The 25059-nt window shown below is 41.4% G+C and overlaps 1 long non-coding RNA gene across 9 annotated transcripts in view; it reads right to left on the bottom strand.

The window, feature by feature from the left end:
- Window positions 1–25059, bottom strand: part of LOC127476888 (uncharacterized) — a 554098-nt gene that overhangs the window by 251362 nt on the left and 277677 nt on the right. For all 9 annotated transcript variants that reach the window (XR_007906755.1, XR_007906754.1, XR_007906757.1 and 6 more), the window contains one exon: window positions 7711–7792. This is a non-coding gene — a long non-coding RNA (uncharacterized LOC127476888). The remainder of the gene's footprint in view (window positions 1–7710; window positions 7793–25059) is intronic.

The following is a 25059-nucleotide window of genomic DNA, read 5'->3' as shown; positions in this document are numbered from 1 at the left end:
GAAGGTTAAACCAACAGAACTATAATTTATGAGTTTTAGCACATAACCACTACTTGATTGCTGCAGAAATTTGATAAGGTTATCTTTCAAACCAACCACACTACAGGATGTGCAAATCACAAGATGCTACCCCTTAAACTTTCCCCTTCTTCCAGGAGAAAGACCAGAGTGCCTGTGTTCAATATGGATGAGGGCAGTTCAAGATGCCATCCCCATTTCAAACTCCAGCTGCAGCAGATTCAACATGCAGAACGTCAAAACTGAAAGTTTGGGGCTCTTTTGTTTGTTCTTCTCCTTAAACACATGGGATCCTACTGAAGACAAACTGCCTGTTTCTGCTGGCGGCAGAAAGCAGAGAGCACCTGAGGGCAAACCCAGTCACCAACACCCCCCAGCAGCTCTCCTCAAGGTAACCTGTTGTAACTCACAGAGGAAGCACCCTAAGCCAGAACACCTGTTTCGTGTTGTATTTCAAGTTCCTTCAATTCCTTTTCTTTCTGCCAAAAAATTTGACTGCAAAATCTCCCCTGTTCACCCGCACCCTCCCTTCCCCCAGAAACGTAAAGATGCTCAAATAGAAATGAATCAATTTGATACTCTAAACTAGCTCTTGTGACCCAAGAACAGAAAGCCATTTCCCTTTAGCTGTCTAGGGGAATCTAATTTACCTCAGTAGCCACCTGCACCCAAAATGTTAATATTCTCCAATGTACAAATTCTTCTTTCCCTTCTCCATCCATTTACACAACACCTGCACAGGAAATGCTCCCATACACCTTGGAGGACATCAGTCATGGCTACATTACAGTAATAGATGCACCATGGCCTTAGCAGTTAAATAGCAGACAGCAACCCTACAAAAGTCACTTAAGACAGTGAAGACAAGTAGCAAGTAAATACAAATATTTTACTTAATCAAAAAGCCTGTCTGTGTATATATAAAACACACACACAGAGCTCCCAAATAGCTTTTCAGTGTTGTTCTTAAGTCTTCCTTTTGTTTGTGTTTTAAATGACTAATAGTTCTTCAGAATTAATGTAAACCCCAGACACCCAGCACAGGTGTTGTTATATTCCAGCCCTTGAGATGATTCCGTCTGTGATCCAACATAAACCTGCTCTGGCACTGGGCCTCTCTTCCTGCACCTGAAAGCTCTGTATTACAAAAGCATTTACCCCATTGTTCTTGGACTGAATTTCACCTTTCCCTGCATCTTTTCCAATTCAGGGCTTCCTTTCTCTTTCCTGTGTTCTAAGGAATGAAGCTGATGGCCCAAGCCCGGAGTTCCCAGAGCACGGGCCAGCTGACGGGGTGATCAAATGAGTAGAGCCAAGGACACGACACAGTGTATGAACTGCAGAGCAGTCATGGAGTCAGCAAAGCAGCCTCAGCACAGCCTCCTGCCAAAGCTCCCGAGCCCTCTTTTGCCAGGTGCATTAGCCCAAGAGCAGCAGCACCGTGACAGTGACAGGGTTATATAGCTTCCCACCCCGCAGCCAGCCCGGTGTCTGCCAGCTTGTACATCTTTGTCCAATACTCCCATGCATAGTAAAAATACACAGACTATTTGCTTAAATTTCACAGCTTATGCTAAATGTTGACTCATCAAAGGATCTGGAAGACAAGTAGTAATGTGGCTGACACACAGAAGTAGGGAAAAAAATCATTTTTGTCCTCTTTCTAATACAGATCTACCACTAATGCCGCAGAATATTTCCTCCTGCAAGTCACCATCATCTCTCTTCTTCTCACCACCCTGTCACTGCCACTACGTCTACTCTTAAAAAAGTACTTTATCATGGTTTGCTTTAGAGTTTTTCCCCATGAAAAATCTCAGTGTAATGGAGCATTCCATCAAGAGGCCCACGGCACACAGCCAGGCCTCTGAAAGGGGGTTTGGTGATAGATAAAGGTAATTATAGTGTAACATTTGCCATACCACAATTTAAGGCTCTGTCAGCACTTTTCCCCTTTAAGAGGCTTATAACTCTGAGAGCCTCTGGCCTGAAACTTGATAAATACATCCAGTGAGAAATAACGTGAATTGTGGAGTCAATGAGACGCCTTGAATTGAAAAGCAGTAATGCCAAAAATAGTCTTGAACTCATAGTGAATGGAAGATCAGATAAGAGTTGCAAAGCGATCTGATGGAAACATAAAAAGTAAATCACTTCATGTGTATTTTGAAGAACTGTCAGTGGACAAAGTTTTTAGAATGTACTCTAACTGTCTCGGTAAAATTATAATTAAGAACGAAAAGTAGGACTGAACACATGTTCCAGACCTTAGTAATTGCTGAGGAAACCAACAATGTCCTTTCCCTACAGCAGCTTTCCTATAGCATGCTCCTATTCTTCCCGCACCCAACTATTTTAGGGAAGCCATTGTGATTGTACAATTCTCATTTTTCCATGAAAAATCTGGACATAAGCCCTGAAATCACAACTGCACTTTACAGACAATACTCAAAACCTGGCTGTACAGTCAAGTACAGCCCAGGTGAACACAGCCCTGAACCCCTCTGGCCCTGCACACAGAACCAGACCCAAGCCAGCTCTGGTCCAGAGAGAAGAAGGAAAAAAAAACAAAATAAAACAAAACAAAAGCAAACAAACAAAAAAACCAAAACAAAACGAGGGAAAAAACAAAACAAAACAAAACAAAAACAACAAAAAAACAACACACACAGTAAAAATAAGTCATGGACTTCTACAGTTACCACAGCCTAAGGATGGTTCAGTTTGCACCAATACAATTCTGAACTGGATTATCTGTAATTTGGTTGTATTTTTTTTCTATGTACGCTCCCATAAATTCAGGCCCAGTAGCTGAATCCAAGCATCCTGAACCAGAGCTGTATCCAGGCTCCAACTCATTGGCAAAGCAGCTTAACCAGCAAAAACAAACTGATTTGCCCCAGTTTCCAAAGAAAGGGATATGTGATGGCTGGCATGGGTGGCTGGAGGATAAAAGGGCTACTTGAGCTGTAAAATGTCTCAACAATGGCATCACAGATGTTTTTGATCATGACTTGCAAAGCTGTTACAATGAGCTGCACTATGTTTTTGAAGTCTCCAAGTCCATTTGTTTCATCATCAAACCTCTACCAATTGTACAGCACCTTCTGGAGAAGGATAGGAAACAGGAGCCATGACATGTCCCCTTCCCCTCCCAGGCTGTAAATTCTGTATTGTGCCTTTTAGTAAAGGCATAAAGGCATCTGGTGCTTTCGAAAAGCTTCATAAAAGAGTTTGGCAAAATAAACACCTGAAGAAAAGTACCAAGATCAGTGTTTACAGAGCCATAGTGCTGTCCACTCTCTTATACGGTTCTGAATCATGGGTCATCTACCGCCACCACCTGCGTCTCCTGGAACGCTTCCATCAACGCTGCCTCTGTACAATCCTGAACATCCACTGGTCAGATTATGTGACCAATACATCTGTTCTAGAACAAGCAGCAGTCACAAGTATAGAGGCCATGTTGCTGAGAACACAGCTGCGATGGGCAGGGCACGTCTCCAGGATGAAGGACCAACCACCGCCTCCCTAAGATCCTGCTCTATGGTGAACTTGCCAGCATCTGCTGCATGAGAGGAGCCCCGAAGAAAAGATACAAGGACTCCCTGAAACAACATCTCAGCCTTGGTCATATTGATCACCATAACTGGTCTACTCTGGTCTCCAATCGGGAGGCCTGGAGACACACCATCTATAACGCAGCTGATGCCTTTGAGAACGCAGCAGGGTCACCCTTGAGGAGAAAAGACAACGCAGAAAGAATCGTGCCTTGCAGAATACACCATCTAAGGAGTCTTTCTGCTGTGCCTTTTGCAACTGGACATGCCTGTCTCATATTGGCCTTTTTAGCCACCAAAGCACTTGCAACAAACATGGGTAGAGCCCTTCCCAAATCTTCGTTCGCGAAGCCTGGCCATGATACAATGTCACCAGTTGTGTATTCAATGCAAATAAGAAAGATATTTCACGTAGTCATAAAACACTCTCTTTAACGGCAATCTGTCCTCATTTGTTACAAAATGGATCCTCTCCTTTTTGGAGCAGTCTCCCATACACTGGGAAAAGTACCACTCAAGTCAGTGTATCACTGTGACCCAGACTGACAGAAAATGCTGGAGGGTTGATAAGGAGGGAAGGGGAGAGTATTTCTACCTTTTCTATTGTTGACAAATACAATTTCTAATATTACCACTGTGGGGATGTGACCTGAAACCATGGATTTTTAAAAACTAAAGAACAAAACGGTGTTCAGCATTTCTTCTTAAAAGTAACCCCAAACAGCCCAAACAGCACCTCACAACCAACCCCATAAAACAACATGAAAAAGAATCCCACTCTGATGATCCCATCACCACTTCAGAGCCAGTGTCCTTGAAGGAGAAGTTTTATATGCTGCCAAGGGTCCCCCTCCCATTCCCACCCATATGATGACAGCAAGGAGAATAGGATTTGAAAGAAGTGTAGGGCAATATACACATTTCATTATATTGGACTTTAAACACAGAGATCATGAAGGAGAAACCACAGTAGCAAAAATCCCAGCGAGGCTTCTGGAGGAAACAGAGACTTATTCATCTCTGCAAATTTAGAGAGGATGGAACCAAAAGGACATGGGGAATGTTATTAAGAGCATTTCATAAGACTTTTTTGATATGAGGGGTTGAAAAAGGAAACACAAAAACTCTCATTTTGGTCATTCTGCCATTTACAATCGCAGAGTAAAAGAAGGATAAATGTAAGTTAGAAAAGAGAAAACTGTTTCTTTATGGGGAAATACTGATATAAATGTTTTTCTTATCATCTGCACATTCCATAGAGAGTCCTTGAACAAGGTGATCTTATTAACTCATTGCATACATGAGAACTATATTGTAAAGTAAGGTAACACCAAGTGTGCACATGTAAAACAGAGGAAAAAAATACAGGAGAAACTCACACAAAGCAGAAACAAGGACTGTACAAAGATAAAGTGACAGTGAAAAGAGGAATATACTAATCAAGCTTAAATAGGAAACAAAAATGACAGAAAGGTTATTTTAAATTATATTATATTACAGTAGTAAGAATCAAGTCACTCTTCAATTTCCTTCTCCACTTTCTGTTGAAGATAGTCCACAAGTGGTTCCAATGGGAACAGAGGGTGGCAAAGGCACTAGTTTCTAAAGGGTCTTGTGTTTTACTCTTACAGGGTTAAAAGCAGACAGCACTCAGTAGTTAAAGAAGGCCCAATTAAAATTCACAGAGCTATTGATCTTAGCCCTGCTCCAGTGAACCCTCTTTTCTGCTTCTACCTCATAAACAAGATGACATAGAAAAGAACTATCGATTTTCATATGATATCTTTTTGGAGACATTTTCTTAGAATCTTAAAATTGCATCAAGTGTTCATAAAACAAATAGACTTAATGTGGTCATGTCTGGCAGATAGTACAACCCATTTGCCAAGTGTTTTAGATGGGGGAGATAAAGCAGATAGACAGGTCCTACTTTAAACAAACTCAAGTTTCCCACCAACATACATCATCATCTTATACCCACTTGTCTTCTTGTATGTGACAGAGGAATAGATTTTTACTTCCAATAGGTATAAACAGATCAAAACACTCCCAGCTGACACTTCCTGCAACCATAAAGAGGCTTAAACTCACTGAACAAATCCACTGGCCCTGAAGAGAAATGCTCCCCACAGAATGGAACCTCTGTGCTCTGGGGCACCTGCAAGGCTGCTGAGGTAACTCCTCACCTTGATCACCTCCAGGTACCCACAACGGGCAACTGTGCCCCAGCTTGCACTGCTTGTGGGCATCAGATCATGAAATAGCTGAGGTAAAGTTTAACGTTTGAGTGAAAAGACAAATTAAAGCACAAGCACCAGAGAAAGCAGAAATGTCACACTGCCTCTGCTAAAGAGCTTAGAAAACAACTGACTGTACCCAGACAGCTCTGGATGAGGTCAAAGCACAGCCCATTTCCCTGACATCATCTCCCAACAAGTTTCAGGTCACATTCCCACAGTGGTAATGTTAGAAATTATATTTGTCAACAACAGAAGTGGTAAAAATACTCTCCTCTCTCTCCTTATCAGCCTTCCAGTATTTTCTGTCAGTCTGGGTCACAGTGATACACTGGCTTGCTTGCCATTTCCAAACTATCCCTAAAGTAGTGAAGCACCCCTGTGTGGGATAAACAAGCACTTATCTGGGAAAATGCAAGAGCTGAGGTAGGCAGACAGTAGGTACTAACACTGCTATTTTTATACTGCCCTCTCAGTCAAGTAACTCATTACATGCACTGGGCAGCCTAAAATCAGTAACTGTACAAAAAAATGCTGGCTTTCTTATCTACTTACAACCTGATGCAAACTGATCATGCCTAGAAATCAGATAAGAGAGTCACCTTATATGCAAGTTTGTCTAAACCAGGATATGTGATAAGCTCAAGTATTACCTGCCTTTCTTTAAACTAAATTTTGAATAAAGGACAACATACTGGTAATATTAAGGTTAAGAGAGCAAATAGAACCACAAAGACCTTACTGTGTATATTAGTAATGTCCTAGTTGCAGGAATAAAAAGTAGAAAAATAGCCTATTTGAGGAATCCTTTTATCTGTGAATTGCTTTGTTCTTATGAAACAGGGAAAAACACCCAGACAAGCAATGACAATAGCTTGATAGAATTATTTTGTCATCTGCTGTTTTTAAGCAGAGACCACTTCAAAACATTAATTTGTTTCAGGGATTTGTTTAAAGCAGAGCAGGTTCATAAACATTTTCTTTTCAAGACAGAGACAAAGTTGTGGACTGCTTCAATTCCCCTTTCACAGTCATCTTACTCCATAGAGTATAAATAATCATCAAATTTGCTTATAAACAAATAAGAAAGACTCCTAAATCTGTGCTTTCTGTTGTACTAGAAGGCAGCATGTTTCTTACCACCAACACTGAATTAGAAGGGATGTCCTTATGGCAGGTTTTTATCTAGCCTTGAGTCCACACTCTCCCAGGCACCCTGTTCTTGGGCTGTCTTACTGCTGGGAAGTTCTCAACTCCTACTTTGCATCTTTCTTGCCAAAATCTGACTTTGTAACTTTTTGTTCTATCCAATATGGACAGGTGGAACACACGAGACCGTTCTGTTTCCAAAATCCATTTTGGGCATTCTCTCCCCACCTAAACATTCCACCACCTTCAGGTTTCATTTCTCTGGACATATTTTCTCATCAGCCACACTCACAACTAGTCTGTTCTTCCACCCTACAGACTTGCCAGATGGGTCATTTACTGCTAAAATTGTATCGAGCTGTAGTTATTTCATTAATATTCCCAGTCACTGTTGATTTTGGGGAATCTTTTAAGGGATATTGAAATTTTTACTAAAACCACTGTCCCCGCTTGTCCTGTAACAAAGTTTAATTTTTCTCCTTAGAAGGAAGGCAAAGGAGTTGACCAAGAACAAGTTGTGTCAGTGTGGGCTACTATTTACCTCCTTTTCTTAGCAGTGCTGACAAAGAGATTCATTCTTAAGTTCTTTGGTTTCATTTATACTCATAGTTATATTTGATATAATATGCTTATATTTGATCCCTACATATCCCACAACCCAAGAGCAATAAGATGCAATGCCTGTGCATTGACAAAACAGTTTAATGATCTCAACTAAGGTGGAAACCAGTAACTGTAGATCTTACCTTCACAAGTTCCTGATCATACAAGTGCTTTAGCTGAAATCAGAAGGGCAGCACATGATCAGATTAGGGTGGCTGCATTTCCCTGCAAGAAAAGAAACAACTGAAAAACTGTAAGCCATTAAATCTTACTTCAGGCCAAATGGTTCAATTCAGCACTAACACAATTTATATCACAAATCAGTGTCACCTGTCAGGACCCCAGCTTGCAAACAGGACACCTCATGTTGCAAACATCACTAAGAATAATTATTCTTTCTCCCTATTATTCACGGCCGAAGTCTCATACAGGAACGAAAGAAGAGCAAGTTGTGAGAATAGGAGAAAAGTGGAAAAACTATTTTTTTAGTGCCTGATAAAGGCCTGACTCCACAGAATGCCAGGTGCTGCTAAGAAAGCAGAAAATGCATAATTGCTGCTATTAAATTCTGTCAGTTGAGAAGTACACACTATTTACACAGACATTCTGTAATTTCACATTGCAACTTTCAGGCTCTACTTTGATCCATGGTCTAAAACTTTCTTGAGACTGAAAGTTTGAAACAAAAACCAAATCAAATCAAGAAAAAACAAGGAACCAAAGAAAAACAAAACAAAACAAAACAAAAAAAACCCGAACAAAAATAAACCAAAAAAACCCCACACCACAAAAAACCCTGTGCAATCAACAGCAAACTTTCCAACAGAAAAATAACACTTCCTCAATACAATTTTTGATGGTTTATTAAAACATAAGTAACTATTGTGTTTAATGAGACAAATGGGAGCTTTTTCAGACTAGAAAAAGCAGCTTGACTTCAGAAAAATTAAAAAGGCAAAATCACAGCCCAGTAGCTTAGTAAAAAACCTCCAACTGAGATTTGTACTAGCAATATGATAGATCAGAGGTGGACTAAACCTTGCATGGGTAGGAAGACTAAATTCAAAATAAAAGATGTGAAGAAAAACTGCAGGCTACGTGAACTTAGCTGCTTTTCAACCTTTTTTTTTCTTTCAGTAACCAAGGAATGCATTACAGTGTGCAGATTAAACATTCACCAAAAACATTCACCACTGCTTTATTCAAGACTGCAGGACCCATGTCTTGTCTCTTTGGTAGTGCTGGGACATTTCCCAGCATCAAGATTTGCTCTGCAGATGATGTGGGAGCATGGATGGTCAGCAAGTTTTCCATTGCCTTGTTTCCATGTAACACTAGTTACAGTTTATGGTACAGCTCCCGTGGGAGTCCCAGGACTATAAGAGGTGATATTCACAGATAACTCATCTTCATAGGTTATTAAAGAATTTTGCCATTTCTGCTGTTCACAATCAGCCTTTACCCATCACTTCCATGTCTGAAGGTGCTCTCTCTTCCCTCACATAGTTTGTGCCCAAAAATGGAAAGAATAACAGCACAGACTGCAAGGATTTAGCTCCAGAGATGAGAAGTGCATTTTTTTGTCTTCAATATTTCTGTAACAAAACACTTCATACGGAATTCAACACTTCTTTCTCTCTCAAATACAGATTTCTCCAGCCATTCCACCTCAAAGCAGAGAAACAGAATACTGTTAAGCTGCTCTGAATATACCCAAGAGAAGGTTCCAGGAATATAAAGCAAAGAGCTATAACATCACTATACAGCTAGTATCTGCCACATTCAGAAAAAAAATAGGTATTAGAAACTACCCATGCAGTAAGATTCAGCAAAGACTGAGAATATAAATTGCACGTCTGATTTTAAGAATCAGAACGACAGACTCATCTAGTACAAGCTAGCACAGCTCAGCTGGTATCCAAACTACTCTACGTGTCAACTGAAATGTGGTGGAATGCAATGGTGTGATACAAACACAGAAAATAATAGTATTAGCAATGCTCAGATATTGCCAAGGCTTATCCTTTCTCCTCCCTCAGATACACATCTCACCTTCTCTAGGCACTCTCTAAAGATAAGCACAAAAATATGTCACCTTCCTCATTCCAACTATGCAGCTTGAAAGTGAAAAAATGAGGATGGCATGGAGTATAACTTGCATAAAACTTCTTATGCTTCACTGCACAATCCAGACTTGTCAGATGTGAAATACCAGTGCCACCATCTGGTGCCTTCCAAGTCTTTCTTTCTAGTCAAAAAAGAATTCAGTCTTCATCTAATTCAATACATAAAAGAGGGGAAGAGAAACAGTTCTGAACAACAGATCAGGAGGCTTAAAAAGCCCCCTCAGTGAAGCTGTTGCAAAAGGAGGCCAATGTTACATAGAGCAAAACACAAATATCGGAGGCAGAGAGGGATTAAGAAAATAAAATAAGCAAGCAAGGCCTTGTGAAAGAAGTAAGGCTAAGTCTTAGAACGAATTCAGATCATGATTCAAATCATATCAGTAAACAGCCCTCACGAGTTATGAACCTTCAAAAATATTTTTCCAATATTTGTTCTTATGAAACAGGGAAAAACACCCAGACAAGCAATGACAATAGTTTGATAGAATTATTTTTTCATGTCCTGTTTTTAAGCAGAGACCACTTCAAAACATTAATTCCAATACTCCTTCCATAAGGAGGTCAGGAAACATCCAAATAAACCATTAACTATTTTTACGAGCTTCACACACAAGAAAAAAAGAATCAAAATTCAAAATTCAAAAATTATTTTCCTTCAGCTATTACTCTCAGAAAACATAGTCAGTTCCTCACAACTCAATTTCAGAATTTTTCCTAAGAATCAGATAAACATCTTTCTTTTAAAACTCTTTTATGTCCTTCAGCCGACTTTACATTGTATGTGGAGATGTTTGGGATCCCTCTGGAACAATCCCACCTGTACCATTCTTGAGGTCAGGGAATATGACAGTGTTCATTAACGTTTCCTCCCTCCCTTCTTGGAGTGAATCTTTAAAGTGGGAGCTACTTCATTTCTGTGCTTTGATGGGCTTCAGGTCAGCCTTCTTGATCACACTGGTGACCAGAGCACATCACAGCAGAACTGTTCTGGGAGAAATCTCTGCCCTGCACAGCTCTGAGGGAGCACTGTGGGCACCAACACATGGAGAAACCACCATGACCCACCCATGCCCATGGATAAGGAGCAGTTTGTGGCAAATGGGGAACTAAAAAGCGAAGATGAGAGGAAAACAGTCAGCACCACAGCACTGATCTGTGGGCAGCCAAGGCAGGGCCTGGAAAGGGAGGGAGGTGCAGGAGGGCCTGCAGCTCCCTCTGCTTATCAGGGTCTGACACCCTGCTCCAACACTTGTCACTTTTTATTAAAGTGCCAGCCTGGATCATTCCACGTGGGTATAAGAAACCCCCAACAATAAAACAAAGGCACACAGTGACTGTCCATGACAGCAGCATCACTCTGCAGCTCCGGTCCAGGCACAATATGGACACGCTGCTGCAGCACACACAGCATCTCAGGCTGCTTTCACCCTGCTCCCAGCCCGAACACACTGCTGGAAATTATGCCAAGATCCACCATGCCCTTCCCCTCTTCTGTCTACAGTGGCTCATCCTGCCAAAGGGTACAGCAAGTACCTGAGGTTTTGCTCAGCTAACAGCAGAACTACAGTCTAATTCTTGGCAAGTGGTTAAGGGAAACTGTGAATCTGAATATCAGACACTGATATTGTAAGAAGGAGAGGCAAAACTGAGAACAGACATATGCACAGCCAGTTATATTTGACTCTGGTTAATGGAACTTTAGCCAACTTAACATTGTGTTCACAGACACATCCGCTTTTCCATCTCCCCTTGAAGCAATAACTGCACAAGCTGCAGCCTTCAGAGCCCCCAGCAGGACACACAACTCATCCTATAGCAAAAGGCCTGCAGCTTCCACAGATGCACCCCCTGCCCAATTAACCAGCAGTTCATTTGCAAAGCCATCAGTCCACAGGACCTCCTCAGAGTTTTGCGTCTTGTCATCCTGACTCTACTCTTCAGATTCCCTCCTGGAGGCAGCTTGAAACATTCTATCACAAAGCTATAAGGATGAATTACTGGGTGGACATTGCCAATACAGCCTTGCATTAATTATTCATAATCATGGCAAAATATTTCCCATATTCATAACTTAGTAAATTCCTCATGGTTTATGTTTATGTTTATGGTAGGTTTATGTTAACATGAAGATGATGATTCACACAGCAGCCTGCATCTTATAGCACTTAATCACTCCGTGGAAGTTAAGACACCTGTCCCATGAAGTTGACAAGAGCAATATCTAAACTGCAGCAAGTTTATAACTAAGTAACCCAATAAACCTATATTCTTATCAGAACAGTTGGATCCACCTTTGTCATCTCTGCCCAGCAGTGTCATTTAATTGCTTTCCACTCCTAGCTTCTCATTGGGCCAGCTTCATTAAAAGAGTGGTTTATGTAAGCAGCTTTCTAAAACGTTGCCTTTTACAAAGCCTAAAGCTGGACAATGATAAATGAAGATTCACATATATCATACATGCTGTAACTGCTATGGCAGAGTAACGATGCAGTGTTTATGAATATACAGATTTGAAAGGTACAAATAAGCAGTATTTATTTACATCAGCTGTTAATACGTATTCTCAAAAACACCTGGTGAAATTCTAAACTACTGCAAAAGTAGATGGAAACATTCTGAGTCTACTCAAGTTAGATCTGAAGCCCAGTGCAGTAACCCCTGGATACTTTCTCTCCAAGTGCCATGTAAGTATTTTGACATATATGAGTTTCCAGGAAAGTTTGTTCTCTAAGACAGCGCAAAAGGCAAATAATTCCAAGACCTTACTACACAAAACATACTTTATAGAAATATGGGGTTTTTTCCCCCAGACAATAAAACACTATCTTCCTTTTATACAAGACATTCAGGTTTTTGCTATTTCAGAGTCAGGCTTAGACAAGTCATAGGTCCATAGCATTTCAGACCTACTGCACGATTTTCATGATGATATAAGAAACAAGCTTTTTCACAGTCAGAACAATCATGCACTGGAACAACCTCCCCAAGGAGGTGGCACAGACACCATCACTGGCAGTTTTTAAGAAATGACTGGACAAAGGGCTAGATAACTTCATCTAGGCTCTCTTTCCCACAAGTCAGGGCAAATGATCTTTCAAGGTCCCTTCAAACTTGGGCTGTTCCATGATGATTCTCTGACTTCTGGCCCAGTGTCCATAGCACAATCCAAGAGCCAAAAACTACTCTTTTTTTAAAAGCTTATCCCTAGGACATTTTCCCCGCTGTCTAAGTCCTTCATGCAGAAACCCTGGCACACATTATTTCTTGTCCCTGGGCACGAGGAGGAGAGCAGATTGTTACATGGTGCTCCACACACCTCTTGCATCTGAAAGCTGATGCCTTCTCCAAACCTCCTTATTTAGTTTTATCTTTGAAAAGCTATACAAGCACAGTTCTTTCAAGCCTTCCAAGATCATATTTCATCTCCTCTCACCACTTTTTGCTTTCCTCCAGTCTACTTTCGCACAGCCTGAACTGGGTGCAGTGCTCCGGGCTGCACCTGGCAACATGACAAGCAGAGTGGGCAGATGACTCCCCCTTCTTGTAGAAATATAAATCTCCCTCACACATCCTAGTAGTGTTAATATTTTTCACAAAAGCTCGACATTGCTGGCATCGAGACTGAAGTGATCAGAGCATAGTAACTCCCAGCACACCCTTCTGATGGGCTGTTCTGTGTCCTGTGTCTGTGTGGATGCTGTTCTTACACTTCCACCCATTCAACTGCTGAATCTGCTGTACCAATAAAATTGTATGCTTGGGTGGGGGGGTATTCATTTGGAATTCTATTCCTTCCAAGTTTGGTATCATGTGCCAATTAAAGTATACTCTCTATTCCTTCATTCAATTCATTCACAAAATAAAAACCATACTGAGCAGCACTAGACCCAGGCCAGGCTGCTGAGAAACTCCAACCAGCCTGACCTCTTTCACAGCTGGCCACTTCCAACTATTCCCCAAATGTTCCAGCCACTCATGCACCACCAGTAGCTGTTTTTACTAACAAAGTCCCCTCACAAAACATGAAATACAGTAGGGAGTCTCCAATTTGTGTGTCAGCAGCCAGAGCTTCAGTCTGTGCCAGCAGCCCACAGTGTGGTTTACCTGCATGAAGGGAAGGGGTGGAAGAAAGGCAGCAACCTGGGAAGAGCACACACTGTCTCTACCAGGCAAAAAACACTTTTACAGCTGCAGTAATTGATTGCCTTTGCAACAATCACATGCCGCCAGCTTCATTTTTCAGGGAAAAAAACCATCAGATTGGAACAGATGGGGGTAGATCCAAACAGATTGCACAGAGCAGCCACAGTCTAATGGTGAATTGGGAATACTGAGCAAATATAAGGAGCCCGTGCACTTCATGTCTGAATTGGAAACAGAGCTCTTTCATTGCAGCTTTGAAGAGCTGGTATAAAGGCTGTTCTATCTGTTCTGATAGCTAATGGCAAACTATCCCATATGCAACAGCTTCACTGGGGCTGAGCACTGCAGCACTGACCAGGAGCACAGATCTGCCCAAAGGTGGGTGCAGACCCCTTTTGCTCACAGAAAGCAAGGACATGCAAATGAAAAGGGTCTCCTTGAGCCACAGCTGCTCCAGCAGCCCACAGCTCATCCCTCACCTGGTCACCAGCACTGCACCCCCAAAATTCAACCGTGCCCAGCAATGCCAGTCCACCCACAACCATCTTGTGGTGAGCATGGAATGAATCTTCCATTTGGGAGACGAGGATACAGAAAGCAGTTTTGGTAAAGAAAAAGCAAACATTTTTAATGAAGATTTCCATGTAGATCAAAATATTTTTTGGTACAGTGAGGCAAAACAGAAATCCAGATAACTCTTAAATAGCCAATCCCTTCAGAATTGTATTCTTCCCACTGCATACTTGTTAGATGCTGGTTTTACCCCCTCTACCTTGTATTTCTAAGGAGGGATGAAAATTTCCATCTTAAATCTTTGGTTTTAGTTTAATTGTATTGTTGGAGTATTGCAGTGAAATAGGAACGACTATCCATTAAGTTGTCCTGTATTTTCACTCTGACAGTATTTAGAGTTGGGGTAGGGGGATTGCACTCATAGAAGTGGCTTTTTCTTTAATGATTAACACTAATCAATCAATTCTTTCTTCACATGGCAGGCTAAACATAGTGTTTTCACCTCTAATTTTACACAGCTAAAACAAATTAATGGTTCTTTGCCAGAAAATTATATCAGCTTTAACATTTGGACCCACCCTTTCAAAAGAGGAATGTGATAAGGATATGTGATTTCATCACTACAAATGCAAAAAAATAAAAAACTTCCAGAAATCCATAGGGGAGGGGAAAAAAAAAATAAATTACGGCAGCAAGTTATCACTGAATGCACCAAGCAGAAATAATTAACATTTGTTTCTCTTTGTGAATAATGCATAGCTGCAATAAGAGTTATGATTTCAAGAAATCACTATGGCCAGAAGGTACAGCCAGAACGAATAGCCCACTATGGAAGTCATATCACCCTTATGCTCTTCCCAAAAAGATTGGTTTAGGCACTGAAGAAAACACAGACTTAGGGGAAAGGACAGATTCCCTCAGTCCTTCCCACTGGTTTCTTATACAGCTTTCTTCAAGCCAGTGCACAAAAATCCCATATGTAGTATTTCATTATGTAAAGGAAACTTCCACTCATAGAAAATACGTTTTCATTGTTCTACTGACTTGTTCTTTGGTGCTTTTCCTTGCCTCTGCCAAATATGCAAAACAGCTTGTTAATGGAATACTTGAGGCTAAACCAAACTCCACTGGATTGGTTTTCCTCACACTGTTGCTGCTTCTATTCCAGTTTTTGTCACGCTTCTAGTCACCATGATCACCCAGTAGGAACTCCAAGGAGTATTTAATGTCATTTGGGAATGGTAACCTCACAGGTAGCAATCCTTGGTCTCAGTGCATACACCAGGGTTTACTTCTGCTCGATTTACTTGGACCCACTGCATTTACACAAGAATGCCAGGCTGGGACACTACTGGTGCTCTGACGCGTTACTTGTCTCCCACAGGAGCAGTGAAAACACCCACAGTATGCTGAAGGTACATAACAATTACCTACAAACCCACCTACCCAAAACCTAGAGATGCTGCACAAGCTATGGAGACAGAGACCTCCCAGATGTGACAACACTTTCAGGCAAGCTCTAGCACCACCTTCCCTTCCCACCACGGGGGCAGATGGCAGCCTAGGATGCATCTATCCTGCAGGTGTTTTGGGGGGATTTTCAGCACCAGGAAACCACTGGGTTTCCTTCCAGGATCACTCATCTCAAAACTGGCCAGGGAACCTGCCTACCAGCACGCACTGGAGAGGCAGCTGCATGTCCATCCAGAGGGCACAGTGTGGACAGAGCCAGAACCACCCCTGCTCCCTGGGAACGGGAGCAGAGCAGGCTCCACAGTTCCACACAGGCTGTGCATGAGCATTACCTGTCCCTCAGCTGGTTTTGGCGTTGAAGAAGAGAACTTTCACATAAAAAAGTAAAAGAAAACCCTCAAAATTTTAATTTTTTTGCTTCCAAGGCATGCTACTGAGAAGAAGAAAAAAAAAAAAAAGTACAACACTACCTCAAACCAAATGTTTTAATCCAAATATCTTCAAAGATCCAGGCTAACAGCACTTTTTTCCATTCTTTTTCATTTAAATTGAACAAAATGGTTTGCTGCATACATGCTGTTCACTTCAAAAGACCATTTTTAATCCATTAATAAATAGCAGCCTGGAAGGAATCGTACAAAAGTAAATTTTTAATGCATTAGCCAAAACAGCAACCAGCAGATGGGCAGGACTGAATTAACCGTGTGAATCCTTCTCACTGGTGTCTGCGAAGTGGGAAAATTAATAGCAGAAAAGTACTATGAGAAGGCAGAAAGTTTTTCAGGGTTTTTTTTGTCTTGAATTAATGAAATAGGTTTCATTGCACTCCAGGTTAGGTGCTATAAAACATGAATTTTCTCTTTAAATCACAATGCAGCCATACAATACAAATCAAACTGTATTCGTAGCTATAGATCATATCCAAAGGATAATAATGATACCAAAATGGTAAGGATTGTTTATTTTACTTAGATATCTCCAATCCCCCATGTGACAGACAGCTGAAATCTGATTTGTAAAGGAAGGTTCTCTCCAATAAATGACATTTTCCTTGCTTGCAGGGCTCCCCACCGTAGCACATTTATTTACCATCAGCTCATTAGTCTTCCAGCACAAACCGGTTTCTGCCCTAATCACCCACTTCCATATAGCCCTGACAATAAACTGACAGCTATCAAATCCCAGCCACGTTCTGGAGAGTGATCCTAACAGTTTTGGAAGGACTCCTTTCAATCGTTTTTGGAAGTACCAGCTTCCCAGGAGATACCCCATCACCAGTAAATCCTCGTCCTGAAGGAAAGGAGGTTCGAGCTGTGACCTCTCAGCCTCTGAATTTTGAGAGCTAAGATGACCTTCAGTGATTCTGGTGTTTCTCACAAAGCCAAACACAATCCCATCTGCCTTGTTGCTGTTATGGAAGTATTACAGGTCTGCAATACCTTGTCCCACATGTCACGCTCTCAGTTAAGGCCAAAGTTCCCCTAACTGAGGACATAATCCACTGAGCACTCCTGTGCATACTCAAAAGGCTGCACACATCAGTTCAACCCTCATTTTTGGCCCAAACAATGATAAAAGAAAGTAAAGTTAGTGAGTTAGAAGAGAAAACCAATCAATGGAGCACGTCACCACTCAGCTCAGCCTTCTCTTGAGTACTGCATATAGATCCAGCCTCTCTTTCTGAGAATAAGGGTACAGTATGTTTAGGGAAGCAGAAAGGAAGAGCGGATGATTAGATCTACTTCTGTGCAGGGAACAATTAGTCAGGTCAAAGCTGTCAGTTGGAAGACTCATGACTAAGCAGCACTGTAACCAGGTCTGTCAACTCAGCAGTGAGATGGGAAGATAAATAAAGAATGACCACAAACCATCTCACATTAGTTATAAGAAGCAGGGGACATCAAATGAAGTTCTCTAATGTAGAGTCAAACCAAGGAAATACAAAAATTTCACCAAAAGTGACTGGACTGGGGAACTCATTGCCCTGGTGGCTGCTGATGTGAACATTTAAATGGGGTCACTAAGCAGTCAGTTATATGAATAGAGTTTTTTAAAAATCCACTTAACCTTAAGTGCAAAGATGCCATCACCTCTGCCTGAAGGCATCTCTGCTCTATTCCAGGAAAGTGACAGTTTTCTGAAGCAACATTCCTACTCATTTCCTCTGCTTCCCCAGGCACCTGCTACGAGCCACTGCCAGACAGAAGCACTCCTCAGTCTTGCGACAGGTGCTAAAATAGTATGTAAACAAACCTGAAGCAAGTGTTGTTGCAAAGGCACTGGTGCCCATTGAGCCTTGCAACCCACGTACCAGAAAGATTCCTCCTTTGTCTTAGGGTGTTCCCTTTTCATGCCAAAATTGGGATTTTTTTTTTTCCCCCATACCACAGTACCAAGACCTCCCTTATCCTTAAAGCCTCGCGATACAAAGGGGCTTCTCATTTGCACTAGAGCAGTTTAGTTTGTGTTACACCTCCAGGTGCGAGGATCTGGACGTGCCCTTCCCCAGGGCGAGCTGGCTCAGTAGCAGCTGCCCCACACCACCCTGTGCTGGCAGGGGGAATCCATTACCACCCCAAAGCAGCTTCAGCCAGGTCAGCCATCTCCACAGCAGAGGTGACAAGAAAGTCCAGCTGCCAGGCTTGGCACAGAGGCAGGACAAGGAGCACTCCCACCCTGCACAGGGAACAACACTATTGCAGAGTGCTGCAGGCACGGCTAAATAAAACGTGTCTTGACACTGAGAATCCATCCTTTTCACCCCTGGAAAGCACTACACACAAGTCCTGTTCTATTTCACTAGAAAAAAAGCAGCAACTTTCACCTTAATCTTTAAGGACCTTCAGTTTACAAGGGGAATGGGAATGTTTCCTTCCTAATTTAATGTATTGATTGGTTTAATTAGTTTAACTAACAACGTTGAGTTTTTCTTTTTCCTTCAAGCAGATATGCAATGCCCATCATAGAACTGTGGTGAACACCCCTCTGCCCTCAGCCAAAGCCTTCATCGGGCTCTTCCTCCCTCCTGTTCTGTCTCAGGATCTCGCTGGTGCAAACCTGCCACCTCTGATTTTGCCATGTGGGGTCACTCCAAGGCCAGGCCGGTCAGAGCCAACCTGGAGCTCTTCCCTGTACTGGGGCTGGAGCTGCCAGTACCCTGCAAGGGGCTGTGAAAACCCCCCTCCTGCCATTCCACATGAGGCTCAGGTTACTTCAGGCAGGCAGCTCCATCTGATAGATTTTCTTCTCCATGGAATAATTAAGATGCTAATCTAGCCAAAATCTTACAATACATACAAAAGCTGTTTGACTGTCACTGATTGTATTTATTTCTCCTCCACCCCAAGGTGCAAAGGACTTGCCCTCTTTTCTTTGTGATCATTATTTGAACTGCATAGTTTCAATACAGCTTGAATATAATTTCAATTTGGCTTAAGTGATTTTTATTATATTATCTTTTGTTCTCTAGGCAAGTATATATTTGATCTTGAAAATAAAATTGTTATAATTAAATCTGTGTTTTTAAAGGTAATATAAATTAGAGGGTAGAGATGAAATAATATGTAGTAGTTTAGCATAGCACATGGAATTATATAGATGGAATAATAATTCACTTGTATGAGCAGCACACCATGACAGAGATTAGTTGTTACCCAAAAAAGATACTTGTTATTCAGATTTTAGAACCCATTGAAATACTACATGATGCCTAAATGCATTAGAAAAGCCTCTACAGAAATACAAGGCTGTTATAAAGACTCAATTGGAAATGTCAGCTTTTCATCTCAAAGTGAAGTTCTGAGCACTCTTCTCCCTGCCTAAATCCCCAAGATGATGGCCAAGGTGATGCCTATCACATGAAGGCAGAGAAAATCCTTTAGCCTCTTTTTACTTCACTGTGACACACAAGTTTAACAAACAAAAAAGATGGGTTCAAGGAGAGAAGAATCTCAATAAAATTACTGTGATGCAAAATTTCCTGTGTCTTGTGTTTGGGACATCAGGTCTTAACAGCTTAAGTTTGGCCTGGAAACCAAAAGGCCACTTTTTAATTTGAAATCTGCACCTATTTATCTCCCAGGTACAATTATGTGAAGACCTTTGCAGCATAAGATGAACAAATGCCCAAAAGACTAACTTTCCCTTTTTAATACAAATGATGTTTACTTTTTAAATTCCTTTTTATATTCTTGACAAGCCAATGAAAATGAGACAAGTGCATGGGGGGCCTGGACTACAGCCCCTGAAATGCATAACTCTGGTATTTGTACGTGTTTTTCTTTATGCAGCACATGTGAATTCCATGTGATTTGTACATTTCACAAGTTAAATTATGCCTCTAATTGGTACTTCATAATAAAATGCCTGAAGGAGACCAGACTGTTCTGATATGTGAGCAATTTTAGATTTAAATTAAGTTAGGGATTGATTTCCATTTCAAAAGTGTTTTTGAAATTTAACAAGTGAAATACAGAGCTGTTTTCAAAAATGGACACAAAAGATGAGAATGCAAACTGTTTGATCAGGACATTGATATTTAGACAGAAGAAGTATTATACATATGAAAATGTTGTTCATTGTGTTATTCTTTATTTGATTTCAAAGAAAAGATAGGTGGACATTTTAAACAACTCTGCTATATGAGCACATACAGATAGATGGAGTTTGATTTTCTGCTAGTTCATTTAGCTCTGATATTTATTTTATAACCTGGAGCTGTATTCTTTCTAAAAATACCAAAAAAAAAAAGGCTAAAAGTTGTGAAATAATCCTAAGGTGGTTTTGCAACTGCTTTGCAGGACATCTTGTAATGACCATGAGACCAAGAAATAGTGTTACTCCAAAATTAAATGGAAGACACTTGTTTCCTTTGAAAGCCATTGACGTTAGGAATGGCAGTCTCCCTTTGAACTTGTATAAATTCTATTTATACTTCCATAAATTCTATAGCACAATTGCTCTGTTCCCAAACTTAGCACAAGCATCAAGCTGAGTTTCTTTTATTTCCAAGCTCAAGTAGTTCCCAAAAAAAACCCTCAAGAAATTTCAATCTAATGTTGCTGAGAATGAAAAGGCTTTAGCAAAGGAAGAGCTAAGAAGGATTTGGCCTATCTTGTTCTGTTCTTTAAAATAATAAGAAAAAAGTCAGCAAGGTTACCTTTTTAAAGAAAATGCTTTATTGGTAAAGAAAACGCTTTATTCCTCTGACTGTGCGTGCCAGAGGAAGGATGCTGTGGCCATTCCATCCAAGGCCCCTTCCAGGATAGAGTCTGATCTTCCCTGGCTTCTCCACTCTTCTCAGGAAGATCTCATTTCTTTTCATCTATCCAACGTTGCTCTGAGCTGCTGCTGCTGCCTCCACCACTCTAATCTACGCTCAAGAATTCTCCACTCTGGTAAAAGCTACAAAAAGGCACAAGTGTGTTCACTGGGGAAATACCACAAAGTCGTGGACGCCTGATCTCCACTCACAATGGCTTTGCAGGAGCAATGCCCCTCAGCAGAGACACATCTGGTTTAAAAGATAGGGCAGCAGGGGATAGGAAGGAGGGACAGACCTGCCTAGGATAGGATTTACAGAGACTAAAGGATATGTGGTGTAACACAAAGCAAACAAACTTGATTTAATAAAACATCCTGCACTCAAGGTATCACCTAGCACTTTACAGAAAGATAAGAGACCAAGATAATGCTTTAGAAAATTGGATACTGTGACTCATAAAAGGAAAACAGGAAAATACACAAATAAAGCCGAAGCAGTTCAGATAAAAGAAAATCACTGAATTTAAAAGCATCTAGAAAACAAGCATATGTACAACTAAAGAAAAAATGCACCTCAAGTGATTAAATGCTCCTTTAAGCATCTAAAGTCATTGAGTTTATCAAAGCATCTTTGTACTAGGTTGGTGGAAACCGATTTTAACCTGGTGGAACTGGAACTGCAGAGAAATCTCAGCTTTTCAAGGTTTCCAAGACCTCCAACACCTCTCTCTGCCTTAGGCAAAACTTTAAATAGAGATTAAAAAAATAAAGATGGACAAGCTTTTCTGAAACATAAAAACCCCTAAGTTTGAATCAAATCAGTATTTGGATTAAATATCTTTTCATTTAGCCACAATTTCATCAAATCTATGTTAAAATAAGGGAGAGGGGGAAAAGAAAAGGCATGATAAAAGCATGAATCAATAAAGAACAACAAATAAACATAAGGAGAGACCTGAAAGCACAGTGGGCTCATGATTTCTGGGTGCATGGAAGTAATAGCTCCATCTACCTGCAAAATTTGAGCTGAAAATTGTGACCACACCACAGTTTTAATAATAAGCTCAGAGTAAAGGAGCAGGTAGGCTGCAAGGTCAAGCACTAAGGGCACATCTTGAGAGGACCTCACCCAGCATCTGTTTGGACGACTCAGAAGCCTGGGAAGCAGCAGAACTGGACGTGCTGGGGTGCTGCCCCAGGAAGCACCAGTACACAGCTACAAAGCACTAGTACTGGGAGCAGCAAGTGGGTACTGGGGCAGCCTGTTCAAGAGGAAAGCAGATGCCCTGAACACTGGGAATCACAAAGGTACCAGCAGAAAGAAGCTGGAGGATGTTCTCCCACACCACTTGAAAGGGCAGAGGGGTGAGGCCTCAGGGCAGGGAAGTGCAGGAAAAGCAATGGACACAGCCTTGACCACCTGTACTTTCTGCTGCTGGTAGCAAAGAGAGGCAAAGGGGCCACTGAGGGGACACGGTGGCAGGGTCATAAATACAGGATGAATTATTGATTCTTTCTTCCAGATGGGAGACTTTATCCTGGAAGTAGAAAGTATGGTGGAACCAGGAGCTGACGGAGTCTGGATGGACAGAGCAGTGACTACAAGGTGCTTGAGGCAGTGACTGATGGCAGTGTGTCCTAGTTAGAACAGCTGGGACCAGTTCATCACTGTATGGGTGTAAACCAAAACTGTGTATTCTATAGCCTTCCATGCCATTTCCCAGAAACTGTTATCAATGAACCATTTACACCATCTGTCCAGAGCAGCCTGACTCCTCAGGCTACAAACTGGGTGTTAAGAGGCCTGCGAGATAGGAGGATGCTCCTGTCCTCATACCCATTGTGGAACTCCCTGCCCTGAGGGAGGTACTGGGCATTCCTGCCTGAACCTGAGGATATATAATCTTGGAGTCTTGGGACTTTTTTAACCACTTGTGGAATCCAGAGAAGGACAGTGACCGCCACTCTCAACCAGACTGCAACCACCACTCTTGACCAGACTGCAACAGCTCTCACTCTCACCAACAGTTTTTTCCCTCTCCTTTTACTTTGGACTCAGGGGGCCCAACGAACACCACTCTGTTCATGCCCCAGGGTGCTGGGTTATACATTTGGGTTTTGTGGGTTAAAAGCGATTGTTTGTCTGTATAATTGTATTTATTGTATTATTTTATTAAATTGTTATTCTGATTTATAATCTCTCTTTTGAGTTCGGTTCCTTTCCACTGCTGGTCTACCTTTAAACCAGCACACAGTGCAGCAGGGTAGCACCTAACAAGCTCCATTATCACTTTCCAAACTAAACCTGTGGGAAATGCCAGAAGAGACAGAAGTGTGGCACAGGTCACTGCAACTGTGGAAACTCAGTTACAAACTAAGGCTCCTCAAAGGTGGTGGCAGGGCTGCTCACATGCTCACACACCCAAGTGACAGTGGTCACCAGCCTGCCCATATCCTGCCCCTCCTGGGCACGGCAGGCCCAGCCCTGCAGCACCTTGCAAGGGGCCCCACTCCTGAGCTGCATCAGGCAGCCACTGCCCAGATTGTCACCTTTGCCTTAGTAAGGCTTCTCACTCATCCCTTACCTCTCCCTGGTGCACACCTATGTCACAAACCGATTCAGACTTCTTCCAAGGCCAGAGTGCCCATGGGTTTATTTTGCTACGATGTTTATTCCACCCTAATTCACATTAACACAGCACAGTAATTAGTTGTTTGCTTCACAATACAAGCTCTATGTCAACATAAACTACACCTGTTGGAAAAAACCCTCTCCTTGCGCTGGACCCACTCACTTGTCTACAGAAACTGTCAGCAGGTGTTCCTAGGGACCCTCTCCTCTGCAAAGTCCCTGAACCTGACTGCTTCAGAGCAGCAAGAGATGCAGCTGCATGAACCACGACTCTCAATCAATCTATTGTCATTTGTTTTCCTCCTGTTTCAACCAAGAAATTAATTTGAAGGTTAGGAATGAATTAAAGGATCTTTCCAGGATCCTTTTCCTTGTGAGCATTGCACTCCAGCATTCACCTTGTGAACCAAAGGTCAGAATACATTAGATGCTTGATGGAGTAACGCTACAGATACTCCTTTCAAAAGCACACCATACAGCCATTGTTTCTATCAAAAAGAAAATTACATGAAGATTAAGATGTTTTGCTTCTTACAGAACTGCTAGCGTACAAATTCTTCTATGAGGACCTTCAGGAATACTTTTCGTTATTGAATCTTGTAAAAGACCCACTGCTTAGGGGAAAATGTATGCATTGGATCTATTTTTCTTCCAAGAAAGACAAAAAATTTCTCATATTTTGCAAGCACAGTAGTCTCATGAAACTAAACATACTTTGCATCAGCTCAAGCTGTTGTGTATACTAAAATGATCAATGTTGAAAGCTTCTGAAATTATTTCCACAGCTAGATACTGCATGGCTTTTTTAAGGCTCAAAACAATTTCCTTTTACATTTTTATAGATTGGGAATCCACCATTAAGATGAATATGTTCAAAATACTAAGTGCTTCTCTGGCATTTTCATTTCTAGAGTATACAAAAATATCCTGAATGTGCCAAAAGTCACACTTACAACTAAATTCAAGTACCTAATTAGCTCCAAATAAACAGGAAATTCCCTAAGACATAGCACAATAATAATTTCAAACATTTGAGAGGTGAGATGCTAGATCCAATTAATCTGGTATTCTATCAGAAAATGAGTTAACCATATTTATTGAGCAACAGCTCCAGCTGTAAAATAATTCTATTTGAATAAAGTAGATATGGTTGACAATCTGCAAAACCTACAGTAAAATGGTAATAACCATAATAAAGCCAACATTTAAATAATGGGGAATCTTGGTGTCAATGATAGTTAAAATCTATTAGTGTGAAAGGGGACAAGAAAAAGAAGGTGAGTATTTATAAGAGGTACAAATCAGGAAAAACACAATTCCAGGTGGAGATGGTGTCCCTCAGG

Source organism: Manacus candei, unplaced genomic scaffold (genome assembly GCF_025592945.1).
Source record: "Manacus candei isolate 608988 ecotype Guabito, Panama unplaced genomic scaffold, ASM2559294v1 h1tg000050l, whole genome shotgun sequence".
NCBI classification, from domain to species: Eukaryota; Metazoa; Chordata; class Aves; order Passeriformes; family Pipridae; genus Manacus; species Manacus candei.
The sequence above is the reverse complement of the archived record's forward strand: the minus strand, read 5'-3'. Positions and strand labels throughout refer to the sequence as shown.